Source organism: Marmota monax, unplaced genomic scaffold, assembly GCF_021218885.2.
Source record: "Marmota monax isolate L192 unplaced genomic scaffold, Marmota_monax_Labrador192_F-V1.1 WCK01_AAM20220418_F8-fsc00125, whole genome shotgun sequence".
Classification (NCBI taxonomy): domain Eukaryota; kingdom Metazoa; phylum Chordata; class Mammalia; order Rodentia; family Sciuridae; genus Marmota; species Marmota monax.
In genome coordinates this window covers 6242471-6259120 of record NW_026695235.1, presented here as the reverse complement: position 1 = coordinate 6259120, position 16650 = coordinate 6242471, and the positions used below count along the sequence as shown (strand labels likewise).

Genomic DNA, 16650 nt, shown 5'->3' with positions numbered 1-16650 from the left:
CACTCCTATCATTTCTTTCTTTCTTGTTTATTTTGTCTCCAGGGACTCAAATGGGGCTCCATGAAAACAAGGACTCGTTCAATGATGACTTCCTCACTGTCCCCTTTACACGGTTCAGGCATATAGTAAGTGCTTAATAAATATCAGTTGTGAAAAATGAATTGAAAAAAATCAGAGAACAGAGGAGCAGGGTCTGGTTGTTTTCTGAATGCTTTGGTTTAGAAATTGGGGGTCCCTTGTCTCTGCTCCGTGGAAGCAGCTGGATCCCTTGGGCCCCCCTGGGGCTGTGGGGGGGCGGGGGAGGGAGGGAGTTGGACTCCTCAGTGCTTTCAGGGGAGAGGAGGACCCGCCCCTCCAGGTTGTACTAATTAATCCTGGTTTATGCGCACGCATTTGAACCTGAAATTGAGTATGCAAATATGTACCCAGCAAAAAAAAAAGCAATGCGTTTTGCGCGTGCTGGCCCTGGTGTCCTTTCTGAAAAGAGCAGTATTCCCCCAGGCAGGGGCAGAGGCCGGACAGGTGCGGATGTGGGAGGGACCGGAACCCACAGCGGTAATTCCACTCTGCACGTCAATTATTCATCCCGTGCTGCGCATCACCAGGTCGCTTCGGCTCTGCATGGCCACCTGCGGGCCACCGCGCCCCCAGCAATCCGGGGACTGCTTGGGGGACTAACCCAGGAGAGTCACGCTGGGGTCTAATCCAGGAGGGTCACGCGGCTGGCTCCGAGGAGGGGAAGGCGCCGCTGTGCCCTAATCACAGGCCCCAGAGCAGCTATGAGGTGGTGTGGAGCCTTCCAGGAGGGTGAGTTCCCAGCCAGCGGGGCCTCTACTCCCAGCCCCGGGACACGGAGAACCAGTCTGGTTCAAACTAGCCCCGGGAGCCCGCAACTTTGGGGATCCCCTGTAAGTGGACTGTGGTGTGAGAGAGGAAAGGAGGGGGCCGTCCAAGGACGGTCAGCTGATCTGGGGACAGAAACAGCAGAGTTGGCATGCCTTTCTTTACTTGAAGTGTGGACTGGGACCACAGCATGGGAGGCTTGTTCTCCCAAAGCCAGGGAAGTGGGAATTTTCCAGCAGTGGGGAGGTCTTGAGGTCTATTTAAAGGTCTTGTTCTGCAACTAACTCAAATGACTGAGGCATTCGCAGGGCACACAGTGCACAGAGAAGAGGGTAACACAAAAGAGGTCTCCCCACTATAACAACAGAGGAAGTAATTAAAATAAGTCAGTAGGTAGCACCAAACCCATGAAAACAAACCAAAGAAGGTGAGATACAGCCAAAGCCCCCTCACCAGGGCCCACAACCTCATCCAGTGTCCCCATAGTTCATTCTGTCCTGTTGGGCATTTGGGGCACATTTTGAAAGAAGTTTTAGATTGAGCCCCTTTGTTTTTTGTGTAGAATTGTTGACAGCAGTTCTGCCATGTTGATCACTGATCCTCCAAGAAGCTAAGTAGTGATGCAGTTTTATTGCTCCAGAAAAGCCACATGCTTCCTTTAATTAAACAGTGAGCACTGTGAAATTCACACACTTCTCTTTTTGCTTTGGTTGCTGGGAAGCTCAGTTGGTTCTTTGGTTGCAGTTTCTTTTAGAATTTGGACTTGGATATGACCTCAGCCATCGTTTTGTTTCCTGGGTCTTAGACTTCCCATACATGCCTTTTCAATCATTTTCTTGGACCTGTGATTTTTTATTGCAAATCCTTTCAAATCATCTTTTGAAAATACATGATCAAGGTCAACGTGCAGAGCTTACGACGAGATGAACCCTTAATAATCACCAGAGTGATTGATTAGCCAACCAAAAGGGAGGAGGAACTCAGGATTCTTGACATCACATCTTCTCTGTGACTAACTACTTGTCCCTCTCTCCAGAGTCAACAGCCACTGGCTCAAGCCAGAGCTCTAGAGGTCAGCCTCGATTTCCCCCCTCTTCTCAACCCTGACACCCTACCATGAGCAAAGCCTGCAGAGTGGACGTGGCATCTGTCACACACCCTCTCCACGGTCACAGTCTGCATCCCTTGACTACAGCAATAGCTTCTGCTTAGGCCTTCCAGCCACTGGCTGGTCATGGTTGCCACATGTCCATTCACTGCCCACAGAATGATCCCACAGCCCCCATTCGCTGACACTGGTGTGCAGCTCCCTGTCACCACTGACGAGGGACTGACCTCACCTCCCTGAGCCCATCGTGGGTCATCTGCCAGCCCTCCCTGTGCCCTCCTCTCGGACCCCAAGCTGACTCACCTCGCACTGGCCCCACCCTGAGCTCTCTTCCTCGTTCCCTCCTTCCCTCCTTCAGGACTTGACCCGGTCACTTCCTCAGAGAAGCTGCTGGAGCCCGAGGCCCACCCCTCCCACCCCATGGTGGCAGGAGGGAGGGAATTTCAGAGCGGGACGTGGCCCCGTGTCCACCAGGACAGAGAAATGCATCCCTCTGGTTCTCTGTCTGGAACAAATTAGCTTCTAGTTACATGATCATTTGCCTATGTACAAACACACACACCCCACGCTGCACACGCACACGCCACACACTACCCCACCATGCCACACGCGCCACCTACACACCATGCACACACACATGCCACATAGATATACCCCCTCCACACGACAGGCACACACCAGGGATGACACACACACGACGCACACATGAGGGTACACACACACACGACGCACACACGAGGGTACACACACACACGACACGCACGTCCCCCCACATACTTTTTTCCTTGGGCCATCCTCTCCCAGGAGACCTGAGACACTAGGATTACAAGAGCCTTGACTCATTTATTCACAAATGTGTGTGGCACATAGTTGGAGCTCGTTGCAGTGTGGGTCCTGAATGCCCCCCGAGGGCCTTGGGTTGGAGCCTTGGTCACTACCATTGTCAGGCTACAGTGGGACCTTAGGGGGTGGGGCCTGGGGGAAGGCAATCAGGTCACGGAGGGCATGCCTCAAGGGCAGTTCTGGGCTCCGACCCCTTCCCCTGCTCTTGGCCACCATGAGGTGAGCAGCCTCCTCCACCATGTGCTGCCACAGGCCTGTCACAGACCAAGTGACCGTGAACTGAAACCTCTGAAACCAGGGGCTAAAGAAAACCTTTCCTTCTCTAAGCTGGTTTTCCTCGGGTGTTTTGTCACAGTGATAGAAAGCTAACTCAGCGCTCAATGAATATTTCAAAACCAACTGGTAGGTATTCCTTAAATCAATGTGGGTGGCCACAGGCTCTCCAGTCAACAGCCGGGAGTGGGGCCAGTGTGAGATGAGCAGCCCCACAGCCAAGACACAGCCCCCACTCAGAGGAGGCAGCGCAGTTAGCAGGATTGAGCAGCAAGTCTGTGAGGTGGGAGCCCAGGGAGCGGCACAGACGGGTCTGGCAGCAATGGTGCCAGGGCTCAGGTGACTGGGAACCAGGGGCTTCCTACCGATCCTGGTCCTGCCTGTCCTTGGGTTCAAGTGTTCTCCCCAGAGATGGAAGGTCCTCCAGGAACACCTGCACTGGCTGGATTGTCCACACAGGCGTGGCCGTGGCAATGTCGTAGTGTGGGACACTCTCTTTTTCTTGCCTAGTTTTATGACTATTTCTTGAAACCCAGTATCATTGACCCCAACCATTTACATCACTTGGGGACACCTGGGTTTCCAAAAAAGTGACTTGTCCTCAGATTTAATGTCTTGATTAGATCTAATTAGCATTTGGCTTTTGTATACCGTCACCCTACCTGCTGTGACAGTGTTCAAGCATGCAACAAAGATCAAAAAACAGTGCAATGAATACCAGTGGACTATCCAACCTGGATCAACAACTGTCTACATGTTGCCATATCTCCCCCCCACACACACACATTTTGTTTTTGTGGGGTTCTTTTTAGGGGGTACCAGGGATTGAACTCAGGGGCACTGGACCACTGAGCCACACCCCCAGACCTATTTTGTATTTTATTTAGAGACAGGGACTCACTGAGTTGCTTAGCGCTTCGCTGTTGCTGAGGCTGGCTTTGAACTCACGGTCTTCCTGCCTCAGCCTCCCAAGCTGCTGGGATACAGGCATGTGCCACTGCACCCCACCTGTTTTTGTGTTTTCTTAACCATTTGAAAGTAAAGTAAACCATCATGATACTTCACGGGAAATATTTCATTAGGTGTCTCCCGAGGACATTGTCCTGTATACCTGTGACACCATCACTGCACCTAACTAAATTAACCACCATTATCCGCTCTTCAGCTCTTATTCCCGTTTTCCCGGTTGGTCAATGATGTCTTTTAAGGCTTGTTTTCGAGCCAGCATCCAATCAAAGGTGAACATGTTGCGTTGTTATGTCTCTTTCATCTGTTTTAGTCTAGAACAGTCTCCTGGCCACTTTTGTTATGACTCTGCCTTTTCAAAGTGCACAGTCCGGTTGTCTTATAGAAAGTCTCACATCCTGGATTATTATTTTTTTTTTTTGGTGGGGGCGTGCAGATCTGGTTTTAGTTAAGCTGCACTACAACCTTGTTGGAGGTGAGGAAGTGTACCTTGGCCAACAGTCATTGTCCTCAAGGTACGATGCTCTGCAGGTTTGTTTACATCTTGTCTAGTCTTAGCAAGACCTCCAGGCAGTTTGTAATAAGATACAAAGTCTGTTGAATAAAAGAGAAAGTGCTTTTTAACACACAGAAAGATGGCCAGGTAGAAGGGAAGGAACAAAGGTGCTATGAATACATATCAGGGTAGTTAGTGTAATTAAACATGAAATCGAACTCTGAGATTTCTGGCTGCCAAAGCAAAACTGAACAACAACAACAAAAAGTTAAAAACTCACTTTCAAGAGCCATGAGCTTTGCTCACATTAGAATTATAATAAATCATTTGGCCCATAGATCCTAGATATATGATATCAAACAACAACAAAAAATAACAGCTTCTTTAACAGGGTCATAGATGACTCCAGAATATCTTCACTGAGTCACTTCTTTAATACTAAAGGTCAGAGCCAATGATGCAACACTAAAATGTGAGGCACTGAAGTTATTTTTAAAATGAGCTCAGCAGAGCACTGTGGCACACGCCTGTAATCCTAGCAACTTGGGAGGCTGAGGCAGAAGGATAGCAAGAAAGCCATCCTTAGCAAAAAGCAAGGTGCTAAGCAACTGAGACCCTAAATAAAAATACAAAATAGGGCTGGGGATGTGGCTCAGTGGTCAAGTTCCCTGAGTTCAATCTCTGGCACAAAACAAAAAACAAAAAACGTCTGTCAGGTGAGCTGATTTCTGCAACTAACCTGATTCAAGGAGAGAAGGAGAGGCTGGTGGGCCACCCACCCTGGCTATAGTCCTCTACTCCCAGGCCGTCAGGTATGGGACCCTGGATGAGAGCCTGGGCTGGAAATGGAGGAAGTACAAGGCGGACTCTCAGGGATGAAGCTGAAGCTTGGGTAGGGGCTCCCCCAGGTAGACAGCCCTCCACCCAGTAGCCTGTGACAGAGGGCCACAGCAGAACTCGCAAGCCCAGGAAAGCTGTTCTGAGTGCTTCCTGTGTGCTCAAGTGCTGAAGCAGGGTTCTAGCAGAGAGCAGGCTGCCTCCCCCCCTCCCTGGAGAGCGTTAAGAGTAAGGCAGATCCCGGTTCCCCTAGGATGTGGGGCCTCAGGTCTGCTCCTTTCAGTCACCAGGCTGGGGTGGCTGCAAGGTCCTCACGCTAAGCCACATGGTTAGCATATCCATTCAAACTTTCAAATGTGGCTGCCAAAAAAGACAAAATTCACATCCTTTCAGATAATAATTTTTCGATTCCATATTATATTTGATGTTATAGAAATGATTGGCCATGGAGAAAACAATTCCACATGATCCCACTGCTCCTGAAACACCCGAGTCACCTACTCAGAGAGATTCTCCAATAGACCCCTTATTCCCAGTGCACCAATTCATTTCCTTTCTGGACTAAAACTTGTGGTTGCACATATATTTATATCCATATGTGTCTGCATAAGTACACATATACATGTTGTATTCCTTCTCGTCTTTAATAACTCATATGCCATTTTGTACAGTATTTTTTCACTTAATTTTGTATCATCTGCTTATTTCCAGGACCATAAGGTCTTTACAAAGTCATTTTTTTAAAGACGAGTGGTTTTTCATTGAACCAGCGTACTGTGATTTAGTTAAGTGTTACCCCATTTTTGGACAAAGTCTTTGGTTCCCTCTTGTTCTTTCACCCCACATACATTACGTTTCTGTGGCCCTAGGAGACAGTAAGGTCAATGGCTTGCTGCTGCCCTCCTGGCTTGTGATGATTAAATTACACCGCCATCAGAGAAAGGTGATTGAGTTTCATCTTGCTATGGTTGGGAAATCCGCATCCAGCTCCTCTCGAGTCCTGTCATGGTATTGGAACATGAGGGGCTGGGACATGGTCCTCTATACCAGCACCTGCCGGGGCATCTGAGCAAGGGCTGGAATGAACCCAGGGCAGGTGCATCATGAAAATGGGACCCCTGGGATGGCAGGTGGTTTAGAGGATGCCTGCTGGTGTAGGGTATCGCAGGGATCAGGCCAGGCCTGTGCTGCATCCAGGAGTCTATGCATCCTTCACAGGGACAGTGATGTGATGACATGACGCATCACCCCAGCCTCTCTGTAATGCATTTCACCTGAGGCACAATGATATGGTGTTGATGGCCAACTGGAAGGCTCTCTGGGTCTCAGCCACCCTGAAGCTGTGGTGCTGAGTGGTCGGGGGCCAGGTGTTTTTATCATCCTGAACCTGTCCAGCTCTGAAGCTCGTGACCTTGCTCCAGCCCCCATGGTGTGGCTTGTGTGCCCTCCTTTCTCAAGGACAACTTTGCATTTATGCAGCGTCCCCCCCCCTCCCCTGGGCTCCTGGAAAGCAAGGATGGCGACTAAAAGTTTTTTCATTGCCGTTAACCTGACGAAATTTTCTCCTTAAGATTTCACTCCAGTCTTGCTGTTATTCTCTTTGTTTCTGGCCCTTGGCTCCCAATTCGCTCTTCCCAGTTGATTGTTGCCCGTGTTCTGTTCGCTCATTTTCTCTCACTTGGTCTCATCGTCACTATTTTCTCGTGTTGCGGCAAGATCTACTCAACTATCATTTTTACTTTGTTCATGGAAATCCTGGGGATGGAGTGCAGGGCCTCACACGTGCTAGGCAAACCTCTACCACTGAGCCACATCAACTATCCCAGGCAACTATCACTTTTAAGGGCTCCATGCCAGTCCTTACTTTAATTCTGGACGTGGCAGCTGAGATCACGACTGTAGGCCAGGAGCCCCATCAGGCACTTGGAGTAGTTAGCCCTGGTAGGGGGCAAGTGGGTTCTCAGTGCCTTGTGCCCAGCAAATCTCTCCAGCCCAGTACCAAGGCGGGTGCAATCCCCTCCCAACCACAAGGCCGTGCCTACCCTGCCACTCTCTGTGCAGCTGGGCCTGGCTTCCCAGTTCCTCTTCCCACACTTGCCCAGGGAAGGGGCGTCCAGATGTGCCATCCTGCCTGAGCTAAGCCCTGCGGCACAGCCAACCCTCTGAATGTGTTTTCTGTAGAGTTGCTGGCTACGCTCTGGAATTTTCAGATCACGCTGAATTTACTTGTTTTATGACTAGGAATTTCAGGAGCAGCGCTACAGATGTTAATCATGTGAGTCTCTTGGTGCTAGTAAAATAAACCTTGATCAAACAGGGGTGTCGTGACTCAGAGGCCAATAGCCCTTCATACATTATGTCAATCACCGATACAGATGTTGCAAGTTGAGTCATTTGGTAGCATAGTAACCTTATATGGCCAGAGGGCCAGATGTTAATATTTAAAGCGGGGGGGGGGGACCCTTTTTATCTCTGGACAAATATATTTCAGATCATAACTTAAATATTTTCATTAGTCAAAATATTGATTTTCCTTTCTCATCATATTCTCCAAAGAAGCCTTTGCTTTTGTTGTTTAATCTACCAAACTAGGGTTCTTATTAGAGATCCTGCAAGACCTAAGTTAAAATTTCACTTTTGAAATATGTTTGAAGCATAATTCTTCAGGCTAGCATTCTGTCTGCACAGATCAAAGTCATCCCCCTTGTAGTAAGTGATAGTATTCCCCAAGGGCCTAAGAAATCTCAGTGTCTAGGGATTGGCTTATGCCAAGGTCCTGCGGTGGCTTCTGGGAAGAAGAGAAATCTTTGATGCTCAACCCAGTGCCCTTTCAAGGCACAAAATCCAATGATATTTGTAATGGAGCAGACTCTCTTTAGAGAAGTCCTGTTTTTTGGTTTTTTGGTCTTGCTTTGGTTTTTTTGAGGTGGAGTCTTGCCGTGTCATAGTTGCCTGGAAAACTTAAGTTCACAGTGACTTTCCATGAATGATTTTATGTACTTCTTCCTGGGTCTATCAACAGAAAGGCCATGAGAAACCCATACTCCCTCATTTGTAAAATATGGGAATTAGACTGAGTGAACTCTAGGTTTTATGGATCAGTAATTCTGTTTCTCCAGAATTTATTTAACTTGAAATACCAAACCCAGACACATATAGATGTAAAACAGTGTCCTTAAGTTCCATATGTTATAATAAATTAGATTTATATATATATATATATATATATATACACATATATATTAATCATATAGGTAATACAGAATGTATGAACCTAAATGTTTAAAAAAAATCACATAGGCCAAGGCTTTAGCTTTATAGTAGGGTATATGCTTAGCTTGTATGAAGCCCTGAATTTAATCCCCAGTACTGGGGAAAAAAAAAACATGTTAATTAAAAATAAATAAATAAACCAAAATTTAAAATAAGCATTAGGGCTGGGGTTGTGGCTCAGTGGTAGAGTGCTTGCCTAGCATGTGTGAGGCACTGAGTTCGATACTCAGAACCACATAAAAATAAATTAATTAATAAAATGTCTATTAACAACTAAGAAAAAATTTTTTAAATAAAATAATCATTATAGAAAGACTACAGTCCTTTTGGACCTTCAATCCTAATTCCCTCTTGTCCCACTCTAGAAGCAATGGTTGGTTTGGGTAAAGACATAGAAATCTTTTAAAAATACACTTATAGGACTGAGGGTGTGGCTCCGTGGTAGAGCCCTCACCCAGGATGTGTGAGGCCCTGGGTTCTGTCTCCAGCACTGAGAAAAAAAAGTCATAGACACCCATATGAGTATATATGTATGTATATTTATTACAGTATGTTTAATTTTTTAGTGTTGTTTGATGGACACAATTTGTTTCACATACTTGTTTTAAACACAAGCTGTTTTATATATAGTTTTCCCCTCAACAGTCTGTATTAGAGATCTCCCATGTTCGTTTATAGAGAGTTCCCTGATTTCTTTCATTGGAGCTGTTGGAAATTGCTCCTGGTCTCTGGTCTCCCTGCCCCGGCCCCTGTGCACCTGAAACGTTAGCTCCTCCCACTGCTTAGAACTTGCCCTTTTCCACCTGCTCATGCCTGGAAGCCCTCTCTGCCCCGTTATCTCCAGTCAGAATGGGCCATTCCCAGTGACCCTCTCAACCTACACTCCCACCTGCTAACACTTGGGTTTCCCTCATTCAGTTTTGGGTATCAAGTGGCCTTCCCTTGATTCTGCGTGTCTCTCTGCACCCTGCCTCTGCTACCGCACCCCTCTGTGCAGACCGAACCTGGTTTATGTTTGCGGCACAAAGCTGCGGGCAGGGAGAAGGCTGGCTGCGGCAGACAAGCCAGGTGGTGGCCTGTGGCCAGGATTGACCCCTCAGGGCCACCCCCAATGTCCTTTTCCTAGGAGACTTGAGGCTGCTTCTTCATTTACAGAGCACAGACTGCAATGGAACCATGAAACCGGTTTCCCACAGTGTGTTTGCTCCTGTTAAAAATAAACCCAACTCTATCTAGGAGGTTTGTTTTTTAAAAAAATAAAGAAAATATTCCACATCCTTTCCAAACCTGCCTTTGAGCTAAAAATCTGATGCAAAGACTTAATCTTTAACTGAAATGCAGGGTGAAGCATAAACGAATCCTGGAAACGCTAGCCTTTCTAATCATCCTATCAAACCCCACCACCCCACAATGGCCCGCTCAGGTATCTATCATTCCAGGTCCAGGAGAGGGGAACGCTCACTCTGACATTAGCCTAATACAACTACCAAGCAGTACGTAGTTCTGCGTAAGACAATGTCTTTTACTACATTCATTTCATACTAGTGTGAGGAAGTGCCCAAGCCTCATATTTCATGTGTCAGAAGACCAACTGATTTTTTTAACAGATACAAATAAAGGATAAGGAAAAATGTTACAGAAAGTGTTCTGAAGAGGTTTGCTTCTTGGAACCTGAGGCCAGCCACGGAAAAAAGACAATGTTTAAAGGACACTTATGGGATAAAGATTTGGCTTTTCACCTGCAGGGGAGGTAGGTAAGAGAGGAAGAAACAAAGCAAGCGTCTACTCTGTGCTAGAAGCCACCATCAGATAGATGGGGAAGTTGCTGTAGACTTAAGAAACCCTTTGTCTGAGAAGATACATCCTTTCAAACTTGATTAAATATGTCTTGTGTGTAGCTTTCTGCTCAAATTATTTGTAATTCTAGTGAGGAGGAAGCATTTCTTTGTAGCCAAAACAGCCGTCTGGGTGAATACAAATGAGTTTGCAAAAGGCTTGAGTTACTAACGTGCTGAACTCTGGGGCGGGTGACCTTCATTTGCGTTCCAGTTCCATCCTGGACGCTGCCAGCAGCAGCCCGGCTAGCATTCTCTTCTCCTGGACTTGGTGGATCAGGGGGCCATGCAAATTTGCAGCTCACTGTGCAGCAGACTCTGCCTGTGGTAGAGATGGGGGAGAGGAGGAAGGAAGAAGCCAATTCCAGAACCTTCTACAATTTCTAGAACTTTCCACTGTTTCTAGAATCTTCTGCCTCCAATATACAGATTCTTTCACTGAGCAAAAGCAATTTGCTAGCAGTTAGCTTGGGGCCCAGGGTGAATCACGTACCTCCAAGACAGGGAAACATGCCCCCCATGTGGCTGGAAGGCTCAAGGGACCTACATTCCTCAAGGTTGGCTGACTGAGGGGGATCCAGCCCAGCTCCTTAAGTCTAACCTCCTGTGAGAACATGGTGAACAGAAACCTGCAGCCTCACGGGAAGAATGGAGACTGGGAAGCAACTGGTTGCCTTCTTTCTGAGAAGAGAAAGATTGGAACTTTCCAGAAAGAAGAGTTTCTTAGCCCTGAGCTTCCCCAATGCACAGAGATTAGAAGCTTGGATAGGATTGGCAGGTTCAAATTCCAACCAGGCTGCGGGATTCCTTCCTGGAGAAGGATGGCAACGGCACTGACCTGGTGCCTGGGGCTCATGCCTCCCTGCCTGGCATGTTAGGGGCTAGTTATGAGTTTTCGTACTCCATTGAGAATTCCACTGTCACTTATGTGTCTGCAACAGCAGTTAAAGAGAAGAATAGCTTAAAAAAAAAATTACTACCAAGGATCAGAGAGGCTGAAAAACAAGGGTGATTTCAGAGTCATGACAACCTGTGTCAAACACTGACGATCAAGCTCTACTACTTTTAAAAGTAAAAATTCTAAAATGACTTTGAGCAAAGAACTCTTTTTAAGTCCATTCAGAAAATAAAATTGACTTTTTAAAATTAATGTTTGTCACTTCAGTACTATGTCAAAACTGGTGCTGTGACCAGAACATCCAGGAGTCATGACCAAAACCAGGGTGTCCAAGGAGGACACTTCCAAAAACCAGGGCTCAATCTTAAGCAGCTGAAGTGAGTCTTTTCCTCCCTCTGAGCAATAAAAGAATCAGCAAAGAGAAGAAAACAGAAATTAGGCAGTTAAATGTAAATGTCTTAGTGAACACCTAACGGTGACGATTCCCTTTTCCTGCCAAACACTGGTGACATGCTATTTCTCCAATTCGCTCCCTGGAGAGTTGAAAAATGATTGCTTGATAAGTCATTCATCTTTAGTGCGAGTATCACAAGGATACAACCACATATTAGTCAAAATGAGGAATTCATGTCACATTATTTTCCATCGGTGAGTAATCGACAGGAAATGGGAAATGTCACCAGAAGGCAGCCTGGCCATCTGGTGGAACCTCTCTGCGAACACAGCAGCTGATCCACGTGGAAGTATTAAAGCAACAAAGTCTGAAGCTGTCTCACTTCTCCAGGGAACTTCGGTTCATGCATGGAAGAAAGGCAATAAAGTCCAATTATTCTGGACGCGGCTATACAAGGCATATGAAAATTATCTCACGTAGGGTAACTCTAAAGCTAAGTATTTTTTAAAATAGCCATCAGTCAGTCCTGGTAACAAAATCAAACAAACCGATCCATCTCTAAGGAATTACCCATTAATCAAAAGATGGTGGTGAGATATTGGCAATTTTTCATTATTCCACACGTAATATTTTAAATCTGACATGCTGACAGGGTGGTTGGAATAGGTGAAATTATTATGTCCAAGAAGAAGGACAGTCAAGCTTCACGGTGTTGGGCCATCTGTGTGTTACCTGTCTATTGTGGGTCCCCAAGTTTCCCTTTTGAGGTGTTTGTATTTTTTTATTGGAGCGGGTGTGGTACTTGTAGTTGAAAACAGTGACAGGAGGCTCTCACTACTGAGTGTGACTGAAGCTTTGGAAGTCTAGTACTTCTGTGGACCTCAGAACTGACAAAAGTCTTGCCCATCAATGTCCCAGTCTTGGGAGGTTGGCACATGGAACCAGCCATACCAGCAAACAGTGGGTCTGTTCTGATGAGATTTGTCACAACCATATTGAGCAGGTGACTTCAGTAGTGAGAAGAATTATGCTACTTAGCAGGAGAGGAGATTAACTGTAATTAAACAGGAGTGAAATTTGTCTCGGGTATAGTCGCCTGGGCCAGCCTCACGGTTGTGAAGTGCCAGTAGTTGCCTGGCAGGATTTGAAGTTTATTGAAATGAACATGCCTTTTAAAATGACAATAATACAGACCTTCATTTGCTTTTATTTTCTCTACCTCACTGAAGACACAAACATCCCTGAGGTGCTACGGGACTTTCAGCTCTCTTGAGTCAATAAGAGTTATAGTCTTGTCCTTGCCCCAGTTTGCCAGGAACAAGGAGATGTGTATGAAGTGAAAGAACTTGCTGCTGAGGAGCCAGCCTCCTGAGCTCCGGTTGCTGTGCAGCCTTGGCTCAGCTTCATCGTCTGTAAGGTGGGAGTGTCCAAATTAGATCTGTGACCTGGCCCCCTGCTTGTTTTGTAAATAAAGTTTTATTGGAACACAGCCGTTTCCATTCAGTCATATATTGCCTGTGGCTACTTCTGGACTACCACAGTGGAGTCAGCAGTTGCAACAGAGACCATGTGGCTGGCAAAGCCTAAGTGTATTTACTGCCTGGCCCTTTATGGGAAGTTTGCCAACTCGTGGGCCAGATGACCCTCACCTAGAGTCTTCTAACTCTGAAATGTGTGTTTCTGGTAAGAAGAAAAGTGTGTGAGGCTTTGGGACCTGGATGAAAGGACAGCATTGAGATGGGAAAGGACAAGAAAGGGGAAACAGAACAGGCCAAAATAGATGAAAATCCTCCATGCTGTTGCTTTCCTGTGTGTGGCCCAGGGACCTGCTCTGAGGGCCCACGTGGAAGGCAGTGGGCAGAAGAGGGGCCTCCAGCTCATGCTTTAAAGCGGCCATGCCCTTCAGCAGCAGACAGTTCTCAGTAAGAAGCGGACGGCAGCAGCAACTCCTCTGGACCATCCCCAAGCTGGCCTTTCTTCTCGGAGCACGGCTGTGTAGCTGGCGACGCCAGGCCCTGTTGGTGCCGCTTCGCAGGCAGAACCCAACTGCACTTGAGAGGGCATCTGCTCCGGGCATCCCACATGTGCATCCCACATGAGGCAGCCAGACCCTCTCCCACCCTTTCCGGCCTGCCGTTCGCTAGTTCAGGAAGTCGCCACTCCAGGCCTCTGCCAAGTTTCCTAAACCCCCAACCCCAGCCTGGCCTGCCTGCTCTCTCCAGCCTCCTGTGGCTCCCCTGCCATTGCTGATTCCCCCTACTTGGCTGGAGCGCTCCTCACCATCCTCAGACACCCTCAGCCTTCCCTTCCCGATGTCAAAGCCTTCTTTCTCCTGCCACCAGCTTCTGTCTGCCTGATCCTTCAAGACTTGGTTTGGCATTCACCTTCTTCTCCATGAAGCCTGCCGGCCGCTCCTGCCCCGGAGTCCCCTACCACATCAGCAGCTGACACCCCTCGTTCTGTGCACTTCCATTCCAGTTGCACATGGGACCACAGCTCCTTGACACCAGGACTTCTGACTTCTACTTCTCCCGTGGTCAGAGGATGGGGCCCCAAGTGGCGAGCCCGTGTTCACTGACGATTGAGGGTTTGGCCAACCTGCTGAGGTGGCCTTGGCATTCACAGTCCATGAGAGATTGTCAACTGGCACTGTCACAGAGCTCCTCCATGGGGGTGTCTGAGGGTCCACAGGGCAGCTCCCATGGGCAGTGAGGGATGGGGAAGCTGAGGGTGGGTCGGAGTAGAAGCACACCCCAGGATGACCTGAGAAAAGACGTGCCTCCCGGTTGCTCCGATCACCTTTGCCCATGGTCCCTGTCCTCCTGTGAGAGGACATTGCACAGAAACTCTCCAAACCAGTTCTGTTTCCTGTCTTCTATAACACCTGCCAGCCCTGCTGGAAAGTGACCAGTGGCTGTCTCTGAATGTCACATTTGAATACCAGATGGCAGCATTTGCCCTAATGGGCCCAGGTCCAGCAGGTCTTGGCTATATGATCCTGCCTATCTTGTGGCTGCCACACTACCCACGTACTTAATTTGTGGGCTCACAGCAGGGTCTGGCGTAGCAGAGGCTGTGTGTCTGCCTCCCTTGGAGGGAGGGGCCTTGTCTCTGCTGTAACTGAGGCCCCCACTTCCGTCACGCAGGTTTCAACTTGAAGCAGACAGATGTCGCCTGCAGCCTGCACCAACGAGGGGGCTGGGCCTAAAAGAGGGCTCCACATTGTTGCAGAAGGCAGGCAGGTCCTTGTTCTGAGGGCACCAATGTCCCCATACTGTGTATGGAACTGGTACTCAAGGATAGGGCAGCTGGGAGGCAGAGCAATGAGGTTGCTGCTCCCTGTTCTGGGCTCACACTTGAGGGACCACAGGGGCCAGGACAAGTGGTCCAGGGAGGCAGATGTCCCTCAGTATTTGTTGTTTGGGATGGTGCCTAATCTACTGTCCACCCAAACTAGGAAACTTCCTAGATTATTTTTGTAACAATAAATAATAATTAAAGTCTGGAATTCAATCTCTGTTTTGGAAAATTTAAATGAACATGGATCACCTAAATAGTTTACCTTAAGAATGTTCCTTCTCTCTCTCTCTGTCCACCTCCCCCCATGCACACAATCACACCATTTATCTGTGTTCCTATGAAAATTTCAAGAAAAAATGGATACGGATTAGTGCTTTCTAAAACCTGAAAGAGCCAGAGCAGACACGCAGGCAACCAACATATTATTTGATTCCATTGCTTGCCATGCACAAAGGCAATCAGAATATACACACGAGCGTGAGGGTGACTGCAGCCAAGGAATTCCCACGTACATTCAGGCTCCTGTACCTGCTCCCTGGAGCTGGAAGGGTCAGAAGCGGGGACATCTAGGGCTGCAAGCAATGCTGGGCAGGACTGGGGTGGGAGGTGAACCACACTGATGTCTGGTTGGTCCAAGGTTTAGTCTCTGCAGTGACAGTCTGATGCTGTGTGTGCCATCTCTTCCTCTCCCCCTTATCAAATCCTCTGCTCCCAGAAAAGATCACTGCCATAGTGAACACGTGGGTCTCGGCTGGCCCGCCAGGGGTTCTCGCTGCCCCTAGGACAGACACGCTGACTCTTGGGCACCCAGTGGCTGATTAAATGGAGTGGGAGGAAGTCATCCTGGGGAAAAACTTGTACTCCTCTCAGACTTAGCTTGACACAAAAAGGCCTAAGTTTGGGGGGGGGGGATGTCAATATTTCCTTCAAATTTGAAATTTGTGGTTTTTAATTTATGACTTGAACTCCAGGGACTGACGGATGAGTCTTCTTGCACTGTTCTCAGGTTACCCTCCCCCGCGCATCTGCATCCTGTTCTCTGGAAGGCGCCATATATCACGGGGTCCTCCAACCTCAGCAGGGAGGGTGGAGGTGGAGGGAATGGAAGCTGCTCTGGTTCCTGGGGTTTTGCTGGGCTTCAAGCAGGAATGTTTCAAACCCCAGCCCATCCCAGGGAGCACTCAGTGTCTCCCAAAGTTAATGAGTGAGGACAAAAAGGAACATTTGCGCCAAGTCAAGATACGCAATTTGGGTTGCAGTCACTGCCCTGTGGTTGATACTTATTTTATTTCAAGACAGGCTCTAGCCCCCAGGAGTAATAACATGCATTTCACATAAAGTGGGGTCTGGTCTTAGGGAGGAGCCTGACTGGCTGCATTGGACTGTGGCTGCCTTGATGGCATGAAGAAAAGATAGATTTAGAGCAAAAGAAGTGCCAGGGGACCTGCTATTATCTCAATTTGAGAATCAGTTTAATCCACAAGGAGGAGTCCAGATATCTTTGTTTGGGAATGAAGACCTTTATTTTTAAAGTTAAAGTATAAGCAAACTTCATAGGATAACGTGATAGGGATTTCTTGGCTG

General features: G+C 47.8%; 1 protein-coding gene across 1 annotated transcript in view; it reads left to right on the top strand.

Moving 5' to 3' along the window:
- The first annotated feature begins 672 nt into the window (after nt 1-672).
- Nucleotides 673-16650, top strand: part of Cldn14 (claudin 14) — a 67386-nt gene continuing 51408 nt past the window's right edge. The window contains exon 1 of the mRNA XM_046439157.2: nt 673-807. The gene's annotated coding sequence lies outside the window, so the exon portion shown is untranslated. The remainder of the gene's footprint in view (nt 808-16650) is intronic.